General features: G+C 33.2%; 1 protein-coding gene across 1 annotated transcript in view; it reads left to right on the forward strand.

Annotated features, from left to right (window-relative positions):
• LOC114334685 (protein-associating with the carboxyl-terminal domain of ezrin) overlaps positions 1–16,336 on the forward strand; it is a 70,168-nt gene that overhangs the window by 22,469 nt on the left and 31,363 nt on the right. The gene's annotated exons all lie outside the window — the stretch shown is intronic.

The following is a 16,336-nucleotide window of genomic DNA, read 5'->3' on the forward strand; positions in this document are numbered from 1 at the left end:
CTTTGTTTTTGTTTACTGTACAAATAATATCTCTAATTCTTTATTCTAATTAATGATGCCAATCGGTTTTCATTTCTTGTCGAAATATATTAATAATACGCCGAAATATTTGTAATCTTAATTAACGTAAATAAACATCAACTTTAAAATTGACATTTCTCTTGACCGATCTTGCAAAAGTGTCAACATGATATTATAATAAGAAAAACGTAATCGCGATTACATCGAGAATTTTAGAATTATATTAATTGAATAACCAAAAACATTTTTTATAATTAATAATATACATTTTATGAAACAGTTCTGTGTTGCTGTATTTTTACTTCATTTCGTACGCACAATCCACAATTTGATTCAAAATATAGCTTTAAAACACTGTAAGTACTACTGTTTTTATAAATACCTTCATATTAAATATACCTTAATTTAAAAACTATAGTAATTATTGTTGTGTACCTATATACTATTGTATTTGTGTTTGTATTGAGAAACATATGCAAATCAAAATGCATCTTTAATAGATTATTTTGAACAAGAACGAAATAATGGGATTCTCTTTTACCATTAACTGCAGTGCAGATAAGTAAGTTAAAGAATTTAAATTTCTTACATTAGGTTTATTGGAAATAACATTATTATTAAAAAAATCAGAAAGTTTTCTTCTGAATTTTAGCGTTTGCAGTAGGTACTTAGTTTAAAAATATTAAATAATCTATTTTAATGATTATACCTACACTATGATAATATTGTTGTTACTTAATATATTTCGGCAAGTAATGAAAACCAATTGACATCATTAATTAGAATAAATGAGGAGCTTGGTATCAAAGACGGACAACTCCATTTTTTTCAAAATTGAGTTAATTGTACAGTCTTTTAGGATTTTTCACAGATAATTCAAATCTGAATTGCTTTAGTTTCAAAAGCGGCTAGAACATGCAAGAAATTGCATTTCAAAACGACCACAGCTCCAACTTGATTTAGTAGCAAAATCGGACTACTCCATTATGGCCAATCGAAAGGTAGTATTTCCGTCAAGTTGTCATGCGCACTAGAACACACCTACTGAGAGTGGCCATTGCGTTTCAAGTTTGCAACAGTTTACGACGTTATTTCAACAGTTCGTTTTTTTTTAATATTATTCACGTTATTTTTCCGAAAAATGCAAGTGAACGTAGTTGAAGCACCTAAAAATTAAGCCAGGAAGAGATTAGACAACAAAAATGGTCGACATTGGGTTCAAAAACGGACAGCTCCACACCTTGGTTGCAATACCGGCCAACTCCATTTTCTTTATTGATTTTAGGGAATAAAACATAAATATATTTACATTTTCGTTATTCAAAAGCATTAGAAGACGCTAGAAGTATATTCATAAAAAAAATCACAATTGAATCTAAAGAATATAACGCGCTGCAGTTTTTCACCTTTCCTGAAAAAAGTACAAAATGGAGTAGTCTGTCTTTGATACTCAGCTCCTCAAATAATTATAGATATTATTTTTTAGCAAACAAAAAAAAAAGAAAAATATCTCTGACAAGTAATGACATAAACGTGGCCATGATGAAAAGTCACATTCTAATGTTTTGACAGTGCTCTTACCTCAGAAATTTTAACCTACGTAATCTTGCTTTTGTAGTAAAAATACATATATTGTTTTCTCTGATGACTGCCTCAAGAACTAGGTTGAACAGCATGGTTGATAGTGCGTCTCCCTGTCTCACTCCCACGTGGATGTCAAAGAGGGGTGTCAGTTTTTCTTCTTCATATTGGCTGTGATTTTCGACGGTAGCGCTCTCCCGCGGTTTGAAACTTATACTTTTCTGATAAAATTGGTGTATGTGAAATACACAAACCGAGAAAAATAGATATTTATCTAGAAAAACCCAAATTATGAACTGAAATATTATTGTAACCTGATTACTGAACGAATACACAGAATTAATAGTAAAAGTAATTATGTTTTTTTTTATTTTATTCATTATAATTTTAATAATGGACCATGATAGTCGTGACGTCAAAACGTCAAAAAAAGTTTTCCAAACACGTTATGTCTAGGTACACGCTAAAATGTACGCAAATAAAAAAGTTAAACTTCATCAAGCTAGTGACTATTTAGCGTGGGCAGTGACTGTATATTTTGATACACGCTATTTTGATATGTTTAGTGTTTGTTTGATAGAAAAATATTTGTTATGACGTTTAATTCTACCTAACTTTTTTATTTGCGTGCACGGTAGCGTATACCTAGACACAACGTGTTTGGAAAAAAATTGACGTTTTGACGTCACACTATCACGGTCCATTAATATATAAATTCGTGCGAATACATGACTGCTTGCGCAAGAGGCCATTGAGAAAAAGAAGAAGTTTATGTGAAATTTAGAGGTTACCTCTGTTTTTTTTTATTGGCTATGGGTTTCGTCGGTAGCGCTCTCTTGCGGTTTGAAACTTGTACTTTTCTGATAAAATTGTTCAAATTCAGTACACAAAACTGCCACCAACAACGCTGGCGAAAACTGTCAAATCCCCTCTACTCATCGGCTCACAGCGAATACTCTAACTGCGGCTTTTGAACCATACAACGTCATTTTTATGAGGCTGATATATTTTTTAGGTATATCTACACTGCCCGTAAGAGAAAACGGGCGACCCTCAAAATTGGTCATTTTTGATATCTCGAATTTCCTAAACCTATTGTCCGATTTAAGTGATTTTTTAATATATTATAGCCTTATTTTTTAACAATGACTGCGTTCACCAGATGCAAACACGTTCACAACTGTTTGCACTTTGATTCTTAAACTTGCTGACAGCGAGCTGAACGGTTGGTTGTTTAGGTTAAAATTTGACATTTTGCTTCTTTTGTTTGAAGGTAACCTAAAATAAATTTTCTCAATAAATAAGTTTTTGAAATTATTTTTTATTAAAAGAAAAAAGAAAATGAATTCAATAGATAATAACGTAGCTGAATATCTTCAGTAGCCGTTATTTTATATACAGGGTGATTGATTAGTGGGGTAAAGCTCAATAGATCCGCTATAGTAATAGATAGCAATAACAAAAATTGTAGCCAACTTTGAGCTACAAAATTAGTTAGAATGTAAAGGCGGGTATACATATGCGCTCTGCTCGGTGTGCGAGCCGCTCGCGCGCAGCATATTCGTCAGATTAGTACCTGTTTTCAAGTGGCGCACAAACGGCACGCACACGGCGCACCACGATCTAGCTTCTGTCGGTTTTTCAACAAACGCTTTGATGGTTCGCGATACGTATTTGGACGGGTTTGCAAATGGTTTGTTGGTTTTTGCGCGCCTGAGTTGAATATTTGTTAGTAATGAATGGAGTGGTCGGAACTGTCAGAAGGAAATATCAAACTTATTGATGTTTACCGTGGAAAATCATTATTGTGGGATCCTCAACAAAGAACCATTTAAAGAAACAACTTAAAGCCGATATCTGAAGGGAAATAGAAGCTGAAATAAAAAACATACATGCAGACCAATGTAAAAAAGTCATTTCATTGTTGTCTTCTTACCGGCGTGAGAAATACAAAATAAAATTTACTATTTTTATTTGGGCATAAGCCACAATTCAAGTTTGAAATCAAGTTTACTTGACGTTTTGACTTTCACTTCGGAAATAGTTATCAATATCAAAAAAACATTCATGAACTAAAAATTTAACTTTGTTTCTGGTGAAGCAACGCGTGTCTGGTGAAGCAACGCAGTTGAAATAAGCAGATATATTATAATTGTGTCACCGGAAAGCGAAAAAGGTAACGCACAACTTGGAAGAGCCTATAGTTTTCTAACTTCGCTTCTGGTGAAGCAACGGAGTTGGAACAAGCAGATATATTATAATTGTGTCACCGGAAAGCGAAAAAGGTAACGCACAACTTGGAAGAGCCTATAGTTTTCTAACTTCGCTTCTGGTGAAGCAACGGAGTTGGAACAAGCAAATATATTATAATTGGGTCACCGGAAAGCGAAAAAGGTAACGCACAACTTGGAAGAGCCTATAGTTTTCTAACTTCGCTTCTGGTGAAGCAACGGAGTTGAAACAAGCAGATATATTATAATTGTCACCGAAAAGCGAAAAAGTTACCGCACAACTTGGAAGAGCCTATAGTTTTCTAACTTCGCTTCTGGTGAAGCAACGGAGTTGAATCAAGCAGATATATTATAATTGGGTCACCGGAAAGCGAAAAAGGTAACGCACAACTTGGAAGAACCTATAGTTTTCTAACTTCGCTTCTGGTGAAGCAACGGAGTTGGAACAAGCAGATATATTATAATTAGGTCACCGGAAAGCGAAAAAGGTAACGCACAACTTGGAAGAGCCTATAGTTTTCTAACTTCGCTTCTGGTGAAGCAACGGAGTTGGAACAAGCAGATATATTATAATTGGGTCACCGGAAAGCGAAAAAGGTAACGCACAACTTGGAAGAGCCTATAGTTTTCTAACTTCGCTTCTGGTGAAGCAACGGAGTTGGAACAAGCAGATATATTCATGCGCACTAGAACACACCTACTGAGAGTGGCCATTGCGTTTCAAGTTTGCAACAGTTTACGACGTTATTTCAACAGTTCGTTTTTTTTAATATTATTCACGTTATTTTTTCGAAAAATGCAAGTGAACGTAGTTGAAGCACCTAAAAATTAAGCCAGGAAGAGATTAGACAACAAAAATGGTCGACATTGGGTTCAAAAACGGACAGCTCCACACCTTGGTTGCAATACCGGCCAACTCCATTTTCTTTATTGATTTTAGGGAATAAAACATAAATATATTTACATTTTCGTTATTCAAAAGCATTAGAAGACGCTAGAAGTATATTCATAAAAAAAATCACAATTGAATCTAAAGAATATACCGCGCTGCAGTTTTTCACCTTTCCTGAAAAAAGTACAAAATGGAGTAGTCTGTCTTTGATACTCAGCTCCTCAAATAATTATAGATATTATTTTTTAGCAAACAAAAAAAAATAAAAATATATCTGACAAGTAATGACATAAACGTGGCCATGATGAAAAGTCACATTCTAATGTTTTGACAGTGCTCTTACGTCAGAAATTTTAACCTACGTAATCTTGCTTTTGTAGTAAAAATACATATATTGTTTTCTCTGATGACTGCCTCAAGAACTACGTTGAACAGCATGGTTGATAGTGCGTCTCCCTGTCTCACTCCCACGTGGATGTCAAATAGGGGTGTCAGTTTTTCTTCTTCATATTGGCTGCGATTTTCTACGGTAGCGCTCTCCCGCGGTTTGAAACTTATACTTTTCTGATAAAATTGGTGTATGTGAAATACACAAACCGAGAAAAATAGATATTTATCTAGAAAAACCCAAATTATGAACTGAAATATTATTGTAACCTGATTACTGAACGAATACACAGAATTAATAGTAAAAGTAATTATGTTTTTTTTTTTATTTTATTCATTATAATTTTAATAATGGACCATGATAGTCGTGACGTCAAAACGTCAAAAAATGTTTTCCAAACACGTTATGTCTAGGTACACGCTAAAATGTAAGCAAATAAAAAAGTTAAACTTCATCAAGCTAGTGACTATTTAGCGTGGGCAGTGACTGTATATTTTGATACATGCTATTTTGATATGTTTAGTGTTTGTTTGATAGAAAAATATTTGTTATGACGTTTAATTCTACCTAACTTTTTTATTTGCGTACACGGTAGCGTATACCTAGACACAACGTGTTTGGAAAAAATTTGACGTTTTGACGTCACACTATCACGGTCCATTAATATATAAATTCGTGCGAATACATGACTGCTTGCGCAAGAGGCCATTGAGAAAAAGAAGAAGTTTATGTGAAATTTAGAGGTTACCTCTGTTTTTTTTATTGGCTATGGGTTTCGTCGGTAGCGCTCTCTTGCGGTTTGAAACTTGTACTTTTCTGATAAAATTGTTCAAATTCAGTACACGTCAAGTTTACTTGACGTTTTGACTTTCACTTCGGAAATAGTTATCAATATCAAAAAAAACATTCATTAACTAAAAATTTAACTTTGTTTCTGGTGAAGCAACGCGTGTCTGGTGAAGCAACGCAGTTGAAATAAGCAGATATATTATAATTGTGTCACCGGAAAGCGAAAAAGGTAACGCACAACTTGGAAGAGCCTATAGTTTTCTAACTTCGCTTCTGGTGAAGCAACGGAGTTGGAACAATTGTGTCACCGGAAAGCGAAAAAGGTAACGCACAACTTGGAAGAGCCTATAGTTTTCTAACTTCGCTTCTGGTGAAGCAACGAAGTTGAAACAAGCAGATATATTATAATTGTCACCGAAAAGCGAAAAAGTTACCGCACAACTTGGAAGAGCCTATAGTTTTCTAACTTCGCTTCTGGTGAAGCAACGGAGTTGGAACAAGCAAATATATTATAATTGGGTCACCGGAAAGCGAAAAAGGTAACGCACAACTTGGAAGAGCCTATAGTTTTCTAACTTCGCTTCTGGTGAAGCAACGGAGTTGAAACAAGCAGATATATTATAATTGTCACCGAAAAGCGAAAAAGTTACCGCACAACTTGGAAGAGCCTATAGTTTTCTAACTTCGCTTCTGGTGAAGCAACGGAGTTGAAACAAGCAGATATATTATAATTGTCACCGAAAAGCGAAAAAGGTAACGCACAACTTGGAAGAACCTATAGTTTTCTAACTTCGCTTCTGGTGAAGCAACGGAGTTGGAACAAGCAGATATATTATAATTAGGTCACCGGAAAGCGAAAAAGGTAACGCACAACTTGGAAGAGCCTATAGTTTTCTAACTTCGCTTCTGGTGAAGCAACGGAGTTGGAACAAGCAGATATATTATAATTGGGTCACCGGAAAGCGAAAAAGGTAACGCACAACTTGGAAGAGCCTATAGTTTTCTAACTTCGCTTCTGGTGAAGCAACGGAGTTGGAACAAGCAGATTTATTATAATTATGTCACCGGAAAGCGAAAAAGTTAACGCACAACTTTGAAGAGCCTATAGTTTTCTAACTTCGCTTCTGGTGAAGCAACGGAGATGAAACAAACAGATAAATTATAATTGGGTCACCGGAAAGCGAAAAAGGCAACGCACAATTTGGAAGAACCTATAGTTCTCTAATTTTGTTTCTGGTAGTTTCTGGTTGTAGGAACAAGCAGATATATTATAATTGTGTAACCGGAAAGCGAAAAAGGTAGTCCCTGAAATGTTCAGGACCGAAACAATAGCTTAGCGAAAGGCCATACGGGCGATAATTTACGGCGCCATAAGAGCGGTAAACCTGACGAGGCATTGGTTGACTAACCAATTGTAGATGAAGTGGTTAGTCAACCAATGTCAGGTTTACTGCTCTTACGGCGCCGTAAATTATCGCCCGTATGGCCTTTCGCTTAAAATTCGACAATTTTTACGATTTTATATCAGGAGATCAGAAACGCGAAAGGGTTGACTTTAATGGAAAATGATAAGTTCATTCGATTACATGAAATCAACTTTAACTTAAGAATATCCGAAAATCAGAAGAAAGAAAATCAGAGAATATCAGAAAAATCATAAATGATTACAGTGAAATCTTCTGTTAGTGATCCCATAGTAAATAACGAGGAAAAAACCTCATGATTTGATCCCGACAAGGTAAACATTTATTCGTACATTTAGTTTACTCTCAAAATCAACACGAAACTTTTGAAATATTTTATTTTTACTGTTTATTTTTACTGTTTTAACGTCAAATAAACTTGATTCAAACTCAAACTGTGGCTTATTCCACATAAAATAGGAAATTGCATAAGATGCCACAAGAAAATAGTTTCAGAACAATACCAAAATAAGATGTAGTAGAAGTACAGGACAGAGACATGATTATCTACAATTACTAAACGTTCGTAAGTTTCCTTTGGTTCGTCAAAATGAAAAATTTTAACGAACAATAACCGCGCCACGAACGCGCGGCGCTCACACGGCGCGGAGTTCGCGGCGCGGATATCTGTCTCCGCCTTTACAGGTTGTTCGATAACACAGTGGCAGACCAAACATATGTTTTTTTAAAATGGAACACCCTATATTTTATTTTATATTCGAAATCCTGTTAACTTCTCCATCACAAAAATATAAAGGTTTGTTATGTTATACAGGGTGTTTACAAATTTATAACCAATTTTGTATGAAAATTGTAACAAGTTCAACTCCCTGTATAAATAGAAATAAGCACAACAGCAATGGTTTATTAATGTCATATTTTTTTATTTATTGTCAAAATTTTCAATAATTATTGACATTGCTAATTTTCTTTATATCAAATACAGGGTGAGTCAAAACGCAAGTACATTATTTTCTCAGTAATGTTAAATGGAACACCCTGTATTTTATATCATTACTGAAAAATAACATTACTGTACTTTAATTTTTATATAACATTCCTTATGTCCAAATTTAATGTTTTTCGAGATATTTTCATTTTTCAGAGCAAATTATTTTAGGTGTCTAAATTTATCTAAATTTTAAGTAAGCCATGACTGAATTGACAATTAATGATTACTGATTATCAATCTGGTAATCAATGTAACAATGTAGCAAATAAAGAAATAAAAATAATTTATTAGTAATACATTTTACAAAAAAAAAAACACAACCAGAACATGCAACATTTTTGAAACAATTAAAAAGTACTTTTTTATGTAAATGTAACAAATAAAGAAAGAAAATTAGTAATAAATTTTACAAAAAAACAGACAAACACAAAATACAACATTTTGTGAAGACAATTAAACACTACTTTTGTATGTAAATGTAACAATGTAACAAATAAAGAACGAAAAATAATTTATCAGTAATACATTTTGCAAAAAAAAAACATGTTTGAAAAAATTAGAACCTACTTTTAATAAAATATTTTTAATATTTAATTACATAAGGTGTTCAAAATTACCTCCTAACACATTTATGCATGCCTAAAAGCGATCATTGAATGAGCTACTTACTCTACGAAGCATTTGTAAATTAACACATCGAAATACACTTTGTATTCTATTTTTCATCTCATCCCTTGTTGTTGGAGGTATTTTATAAATTTCATTATTAACGTAACCCCAAAAAAATCAGTCCAGTTTATTAAGTTCTGGTAATTTGGTGGCCACGCTACTGGTCCATTGAAAAATGAAAATTTCTCGAAAACTAGTAAATTTAGACATAGGGAATGTTATCTAAAAATTAAAGTACGGTAATGGTACTTTTCAATAGTAATATAAAATACAGGGTGTTCCATTTAAAATTACTGAGAAAATAGTGTACTTGTGTTTTGACTCACCCTGTATTTGATATAAAGAAAATTAGCAATATCAATCATTCTTGAAAATTTTGACAATACGCAAAAAAATATGGCATTAATAAACCATTATTGCTGTTTTGCTTATTTTTATTTCTACAGGGAGTTGAACTTGTTACGATTTTCATATAAAATTGGTTATAACTTTGTAAATACCCTGTATAACATAACAAACCTTTATATTTTTGTGATGGAGAAGTTAACAGGATTTCGAATTTAAAATAAAATATAGTGTGTTCCATTTAAAAAAACATACGTTTGGTCACTATGTTATCGAACACCCTGTAACATTCTAGCTAATTTTGTAATGTGAGGCTCAAAGCTGGCTAAAATTTTTGTTATTAACTTTTATTGCTATCTATTACTGTAGCGGATCTATTGAGATTTACCCCACTAATAAATCACTCTGTATATAAAAGCATTATAAATATATTCTATAATATATACAATTTAAATTCCCGCCATATCTTTTCAATAGTCAACACGTTTGTAAAGTTTAACATAAATATTTGATGCTTTCAAAAATGGCGATCGCTTTCCAAACATGTTTGCTGTCAAGCGCAAACTGATTGCCAACGCGAATCGCTGTAAGTATTAATATTGTTACCAAACAGGTAAATTTTCATTGTATACCGGATGGACCAATCAAACTGTGTTTTTTTCTCAAAGTTCGCAACATCCTGTGAAATATTCTAGCATTTATAAAATACTGAAATTAAAACCCAATTATAGCCTTAGGTTTTCTTAACCTTATGTTTTTTAATTCATTCGCTTATGTTGTTTAACAAAAAAGATAGGTACTTTAACAACTATCCATGTTCTTCATCAATACATGGTGTTTCTAAATAAGTATGACAAACTTTAAGGGGTAATTCTGCATTAAAAAATAAAGACCGTTTGCTTTATAAACATATGTCCTCAAATGCTTCGTTTCCGAAATACGGGATGTTAAATTTTTTCTTACAAACTGACGATTTATTTGTTGCTCTTAAACCGGTTGAGATATATGAAAATGAAATTTGGTAGGCTATAAGATGTAGTTAGTGCGCATTTTTTGACGTAGAATTAAAAAATTTATATTTATCATTGGCGTGCATACGTGTAATATGACCCGTTTGCGCGCCGGTGGATATTATAAAATTCTTAAGGGGATGGGTACGTATTTGCGGACGCAATGGTATTTAAATGGGGATTCATTTTTTTCGAATCCTGAGAAAACTAATAAGTATTTTTGAAAAATTTAAACGCAGAATGAAAGATTACGTTCTTACCGAGGGCCGAAAGTCCCTAAAAACTTCTATAATGTTCATTTTAATAAGTTACAGGGGTGAAAAACTAAGAGAAAATGTAGTGTGATTTTTAATTTCAAATATATCATTCAAAAGAAACATTTTATTTATTCTAAGGGACTTTCGTCCCTCGGAAATAAAGTAATCTTTCATTCTACGTTTAAATTTTTCAAAAATACTTATTAGTTTTCTCAGGATTCGAAGAAAATGATAACGTTTAAAATACACTGAAAATTTTGACAGGCGTCAAAATGTTTGTTTCCTCTTAATTGCATGTCAAAAAATGCGCAATAAAACCTACCAAATTTCATTTGCATATCTCAACCGGTTTTAGAGCAATAAATAAATTGTCAGTTTAAAAATTTAAAATTTCAAAAAATTCAACATCTCGTATTTTGGAAACGAAGCATTTACGGGCATATGTTTATAAAGCAAACGGTCATTATTTTTTTATGCAGAATTACCACTTAAAGTTTGTTGCACTTATTTAAAAACAACCTTTACTTATGAAGAACATGGCTAGTTGTTAAGTACCTAACTTTTTTATTATCCAACATAAGCGAATGAATAAAAAAAAAAGGATATTAACCCTCTGTTAGTCGCTAGGATCAACGGAGCATCAAGAGTCGCTACGGTGTCAGAGACCGACAATTTAAAAAAAAATAGTAATTGCTATAAAATTCATACAAATATTTTATATTATGTATAGGAATGACTGAAAAATATTTTTGAAAATGTTTTATTGAAAAACAACAGATATAAAATAAAAAACCCTAGTATAACAATGTACATATTGTTATTCGTAATATAAAAATTTTCGCTAGGAACCATTTCCCATAATTCCAACAAACGTTTTTGTTCGGCTTCAAAGGACATCTATAAATAAGATTTGACCTAAACTTACCGATAAAATGCAATAATAAGATGCTAAATCTTTACCTGAACTGCAAGTTATGCCAATAAAGTAATAACCACACCGTTAGTCGCTACGGAGTCTTGCACCGAAAATAGCTATAAAACTCACACAACTGTACCCAAGTAGGTAAGAATGTATACTAACACGAGGTTAGTTGATAGGAAGAGGTACAGAAAGTGGCGATAGAAAAAACCAGTTATTTTGTAAATCTCGAATGAATAATTATGTCGTCGGTGTGTGACACCGATAGCGACTAACGGAGGGTTAAGAAAACCTGAGGCTATAGTTGTGTTTTAATTCCAGTATTTTATAAACAAGAATAAAAAACCGCTAAACGCCGTAAAAATGAGTGGCGCATAAAATATTCCAGCTACAAAAGATCTGATATGAATATTACGTGGCGCGAAAATGAATTTTCATTTGATGCAAAACAAAATTCTAGTTTTATTTTAAAAGATTTTTCCATAATATTTGCTAAATTTGAAGTAAACGCGCCACAAAAGAGTAACTTTGATACGGTTTGAATTTTGAAACTCTTTTGTGGCGCGTTTACTTCAAATTTAGCAAATATTATGGAAAAATATTTTAAAATAAAACTAGAATTTTGTTTTGCATCAAATGAAAATCCATTTTCGCGCCACGTAATATTCATATCAGATCTTTTGTAGCTGGAATATTTTATGCGCCACTCATTTTTACGGCGTTTAGCGGTTTTTTATTCTTGTATCAGGAGTTTTTCAAAGTTATTTATAAACTAAATGTATGAAGTTGAATGCAATGTTCCTCTATTACACGTCAAGCTTTATAAATGGTCACCTTTGTTGCATTATCTCCCAAATGATCTAGTGTCCATCGAATGTACACTAGATTTTTTTTTATTCGAAATAGATTGAAAAAAAATTGAGATGACCGGTAAATGAAGTCGGATTGCCCTTTGCCAGATCAAATTTAGCGTCGTAACCACTACAACTACATAAACCATTTCGGGAATAATCGTAAATTGGATTATACTTTTGTAGCTTAAAAACTTCTAAACGGCTTAACCGATTTTGATCAGTAAACATGAGTTTGAAACGTATTGACCCGTAGTATCTGATGGATCTAAGGTCAAGTATGAAAATTGAAGCTACTACAGGAATTATTGAGCTTGAGAAACCGTTTTTACCACAGGAAATAGATTTTATCATACTTATGAAGCCTATAACCTAAAAAATTCAAATTTTCCGGGATATGAGGTATACACCGTTAAATTCGTCTGGTGTACTTCTATAAACGCTAAGTTATTGGCGCAATTTGTAGGTTGAAATGTTGAGTAATTGTCGAAAAACCAAAATTTTCAAAGTTTAGTTTTTCAGTTTTTCGGCTATACTGAGCCGTGTGTATGTCTGATTCTGACGGCTTAGACACCATTTGAAAGCTTAAGTCAACACTATTAATTTGATGTATTTGCGGTTCTCCTGGCTCTTCTTGATCCGAATATATATACCCCCAAAACATATGCCGTTTTGTACCTACCAAGTCCTATAGCTGGCTTATGGGTGGTCAAAAGTCACAAACTACACCGGTTCTAAATCGGCCCTGACCCCCTCTTCAAACACAGAGGAAAAATATCAAATCGGTTTAACTTTCAAACACACATACATATATATCCACAAACATTTTCCCTTTTTTAAATAAAAATTAAGTCACATTTCTAAGCTCTATAACTTTTGAATGGTATAACCGATTTTCAAAATTAGACATGCGTTGGAAAGGTAATGATCAGTACTGTTAGAAGTCGCAAAGGTCGGACTTAAATTTTTGAAGTTTTTGGGAGTTTTGGGGGCCAGAACGAAAAACAGACCTAAATAGGAAGGGCCGTAAAATCGACACCCTTGGACCAAAATGGATGGTTGACATATGAATGGGTGAGTCTTTTTCTGAACTTGAAGATGGGAGTTGGCACAATTTTCAATTCAGTCAGATTTAGAAAATTGAAAATTTCGTGTATATAATAGTGTCGCGTGTAAGGGAGCGTATTTGTGCGCCACTGGCGAGAACTGCCGTTCTCTGGTAATTTTTTCGATATAAAACTAACAGCTTCGATAACCAATAAATCGAAAACTATTAATTTTATCAAAAAAATGTATAATGAACATTTTTTGCTTATAATTAATATTTTTACCAGCATTTGCGGTCAAAATATAATAAAAAATTTCCACCCTCGAGATGAGGTGGCAACAACCCCATGGTAAAAGCGTCTTTCGGCATCATATAGATTTTGATCCTTGGACTATCCACTACTTATTGTCAAATTTTCAAGCAAATCTATCCATTCTGTAAAAATTGCGAAGTGAAAAATTTCAGTTCCTGGACTAATTATACTTTTGGAGCTCTATAACTTCTGAACGGTTTACCTGATGTTGATCACTAAACATGAATTTGAAACGTATTGACAAGTAGTATCTGACCAGCATCCAAGATCGAGTATGATAACTGAACGTATTACAGGAATTATTGAGCTTGAAAAACCGTTTTTCCCGTAAGAAATAGATTTGATTATACTTATGAAGCCTATAACTTAAAAATTCGAATTTTCCCAGATATGAGGTATACACCGTTAGACGCGTCCTGAGTCCTTCTACAAACGCTCAGTTATTGGTGCAATTCGTTGGTTGAAATTTTGAGTAATTGTCGAAAAACCAAAATTTTCAAAGTTTAATTTTTCAGTTTTTTGGCTATGGCGAGCAGTGTGTATGTCTCAGCTTGATCGCTTAGGCGCCACTTGAAAGCTTAACTCAACCCTATTGATTTGGTGTATTTGCGGTTTTCCTGTCTTTCCTTGAACCTAAGATATATACGCCCAAAAAATATGCTATTTTGTATCTACCTAGTCCTCTAGCTGGCTTACGGGTAGTCAGAAGTCAAAAATTAGACCGGTTCTGAATCGGCCCTCACACCTTCTTGAAACACAGAAAAAAAATTCAGATCGGTGTAACTTTTCCACACACATACATACATACATACATACATACATACATACATATCCACAAACATTTTCCATTTTTTAAATAAAAATTGAGTCATATTTCTGAGCTCGATAACTTTTGAATGGTATAACCGATTTTCAAAATTAAACATGCGTTGGAAAGGTAATGATCTGTGCTATCAGAAGCCGCAAAGGTCGGGCTTAAATTTTTGAAATTTTTGGGAGTTTTGGGGACGAGAACGAAAAACAGGCTTTAAATGGGAAGGGCCGTAAAATCCACACCCTTGGACCAAAATGGAGAGGTAACATATGGATGGACGAGTCTTTTCCTAAACTTTAAGATGGGATTTGGCTAGTGTTGCCAGGTCCAATTTGTTTTTAATCGGTACATAAGCAAAAATAAATCGGGATTTAGGGTTGTAGATCGGGACAAATAAACAACAATAGCCCAGTGGTAAATAAAAGTCTCTAGCATTAAAACTAAGCGAGTTACGCTCAAAATAAAGTTGGCTCCTTTTTTTGGTAAGAAAAATCGTGAAAATCCCCCCCTATTTAGCACCGTAATTAATCATAACCACTTTAAAATTTACTTTTATATGTGTATTGTTTATACGATCGGTAAGGTTTACCGGTTAGGAGTTCTTAGTTATGAAAAAAATTGGTTTTATAGAAAAAAAATTTCCTAAAATATTGAAAAATGCCCTTTTTTCAAAATAACTTATAAAGTATTAGGAATACTAAAAATCTCAAGGAGTAAAAAGTAGGTAGGTTTTGCTTTTATAAATATGATAGCTTCATTTTGTTTTTCTGTTAGACAAAAATTGGTTAAAATATGGCTGTTCATATTTTGCATACACTCGTGATTAGTGACTCGTTCAGACCCATTCAATCATGTAAAAAATACATAAGTAAAGTAAATTGTTTGTAAAGTCGTAACGAATAATTTCATTTGGGGTGCTAAGTAGGGGGAGTCAACTTGATCTTGAGCATAACTCGCTTAGTTTTGATGCTAGAAACTTTTTAAAACATAAAAATAAAGCTTTATTAAAAAAGTTTTAATTGGCTTTTTCCGAAAAATGCTTCATTTCTTGGTTATTTCACGTTGAAATATTTGATTTGGAATTTGACGGAATAAAAACGTATTTTTCATGAGCTACAACTTTGCTTTTGCTGGGTCTATATAGTTTACGAGTTCACGAGTTTTTCATTTTTTTTTATATTACGCTACATTTTTGCTAATCATATTTTTTCGATCAAATACTTACTTTTTGAGATATTTGTGAAAATCGCCTGAAAACTTGATTTTTTTATCGAAAAATAAACATTTTAATTCGTAAATAACTCGAAAAGTGTTAAGCAAGCAAGTTAAAATTCTATATAACTAAAATTGCTTAGAATTAGTAAATTTATCCTTCTCCTTATTTTAAACGCGCGGTTTTTCACCCCTAAGTAGGGGGTGACTGTTACCCCCCGAGTAAAAGCAAGCAACAGCACAAGCCGTCCAAATTTTCATGCAATTCAGAGTTGATCCTGAAAATTACACGGTATCGCCGTATTTCCCGTTCATTTACTGGACTACAAGGTGTTTCTATAATCTGTATTTAATCCTACATAATAATAATTATCAGACGAAATTACACAAAAAATGTTTTTATAACATAAAAACTTGTTTTTATAACATAGTTATAAAATTCACTGCAAGTCCTCCTGAAATTGGTTTTCGTGGGTGAAAATCGGGACATTTAGTGTCCCGATCAGGTACAAATCGGTACGCGTCCCCAGACCCCTCAAAATCGGGACGTCCCGCGCAAATCGGGACACCTGGTAACGCTA

This window comes from Diabrotica virgifera, chromosome 2, assembly GCF_917563875.1.
Source record: "Diabrotica virgifera virgifera chromosome 2, PGI_DIABVI_V3a".
Taxonomy (NCBI): domain Eukaryota; kingdom Metazoa; phylum Arthropoda; class Insecta; order Coleoptera; family Chrysomelidae; genus Diabrotica; species Diabrotica virgifera.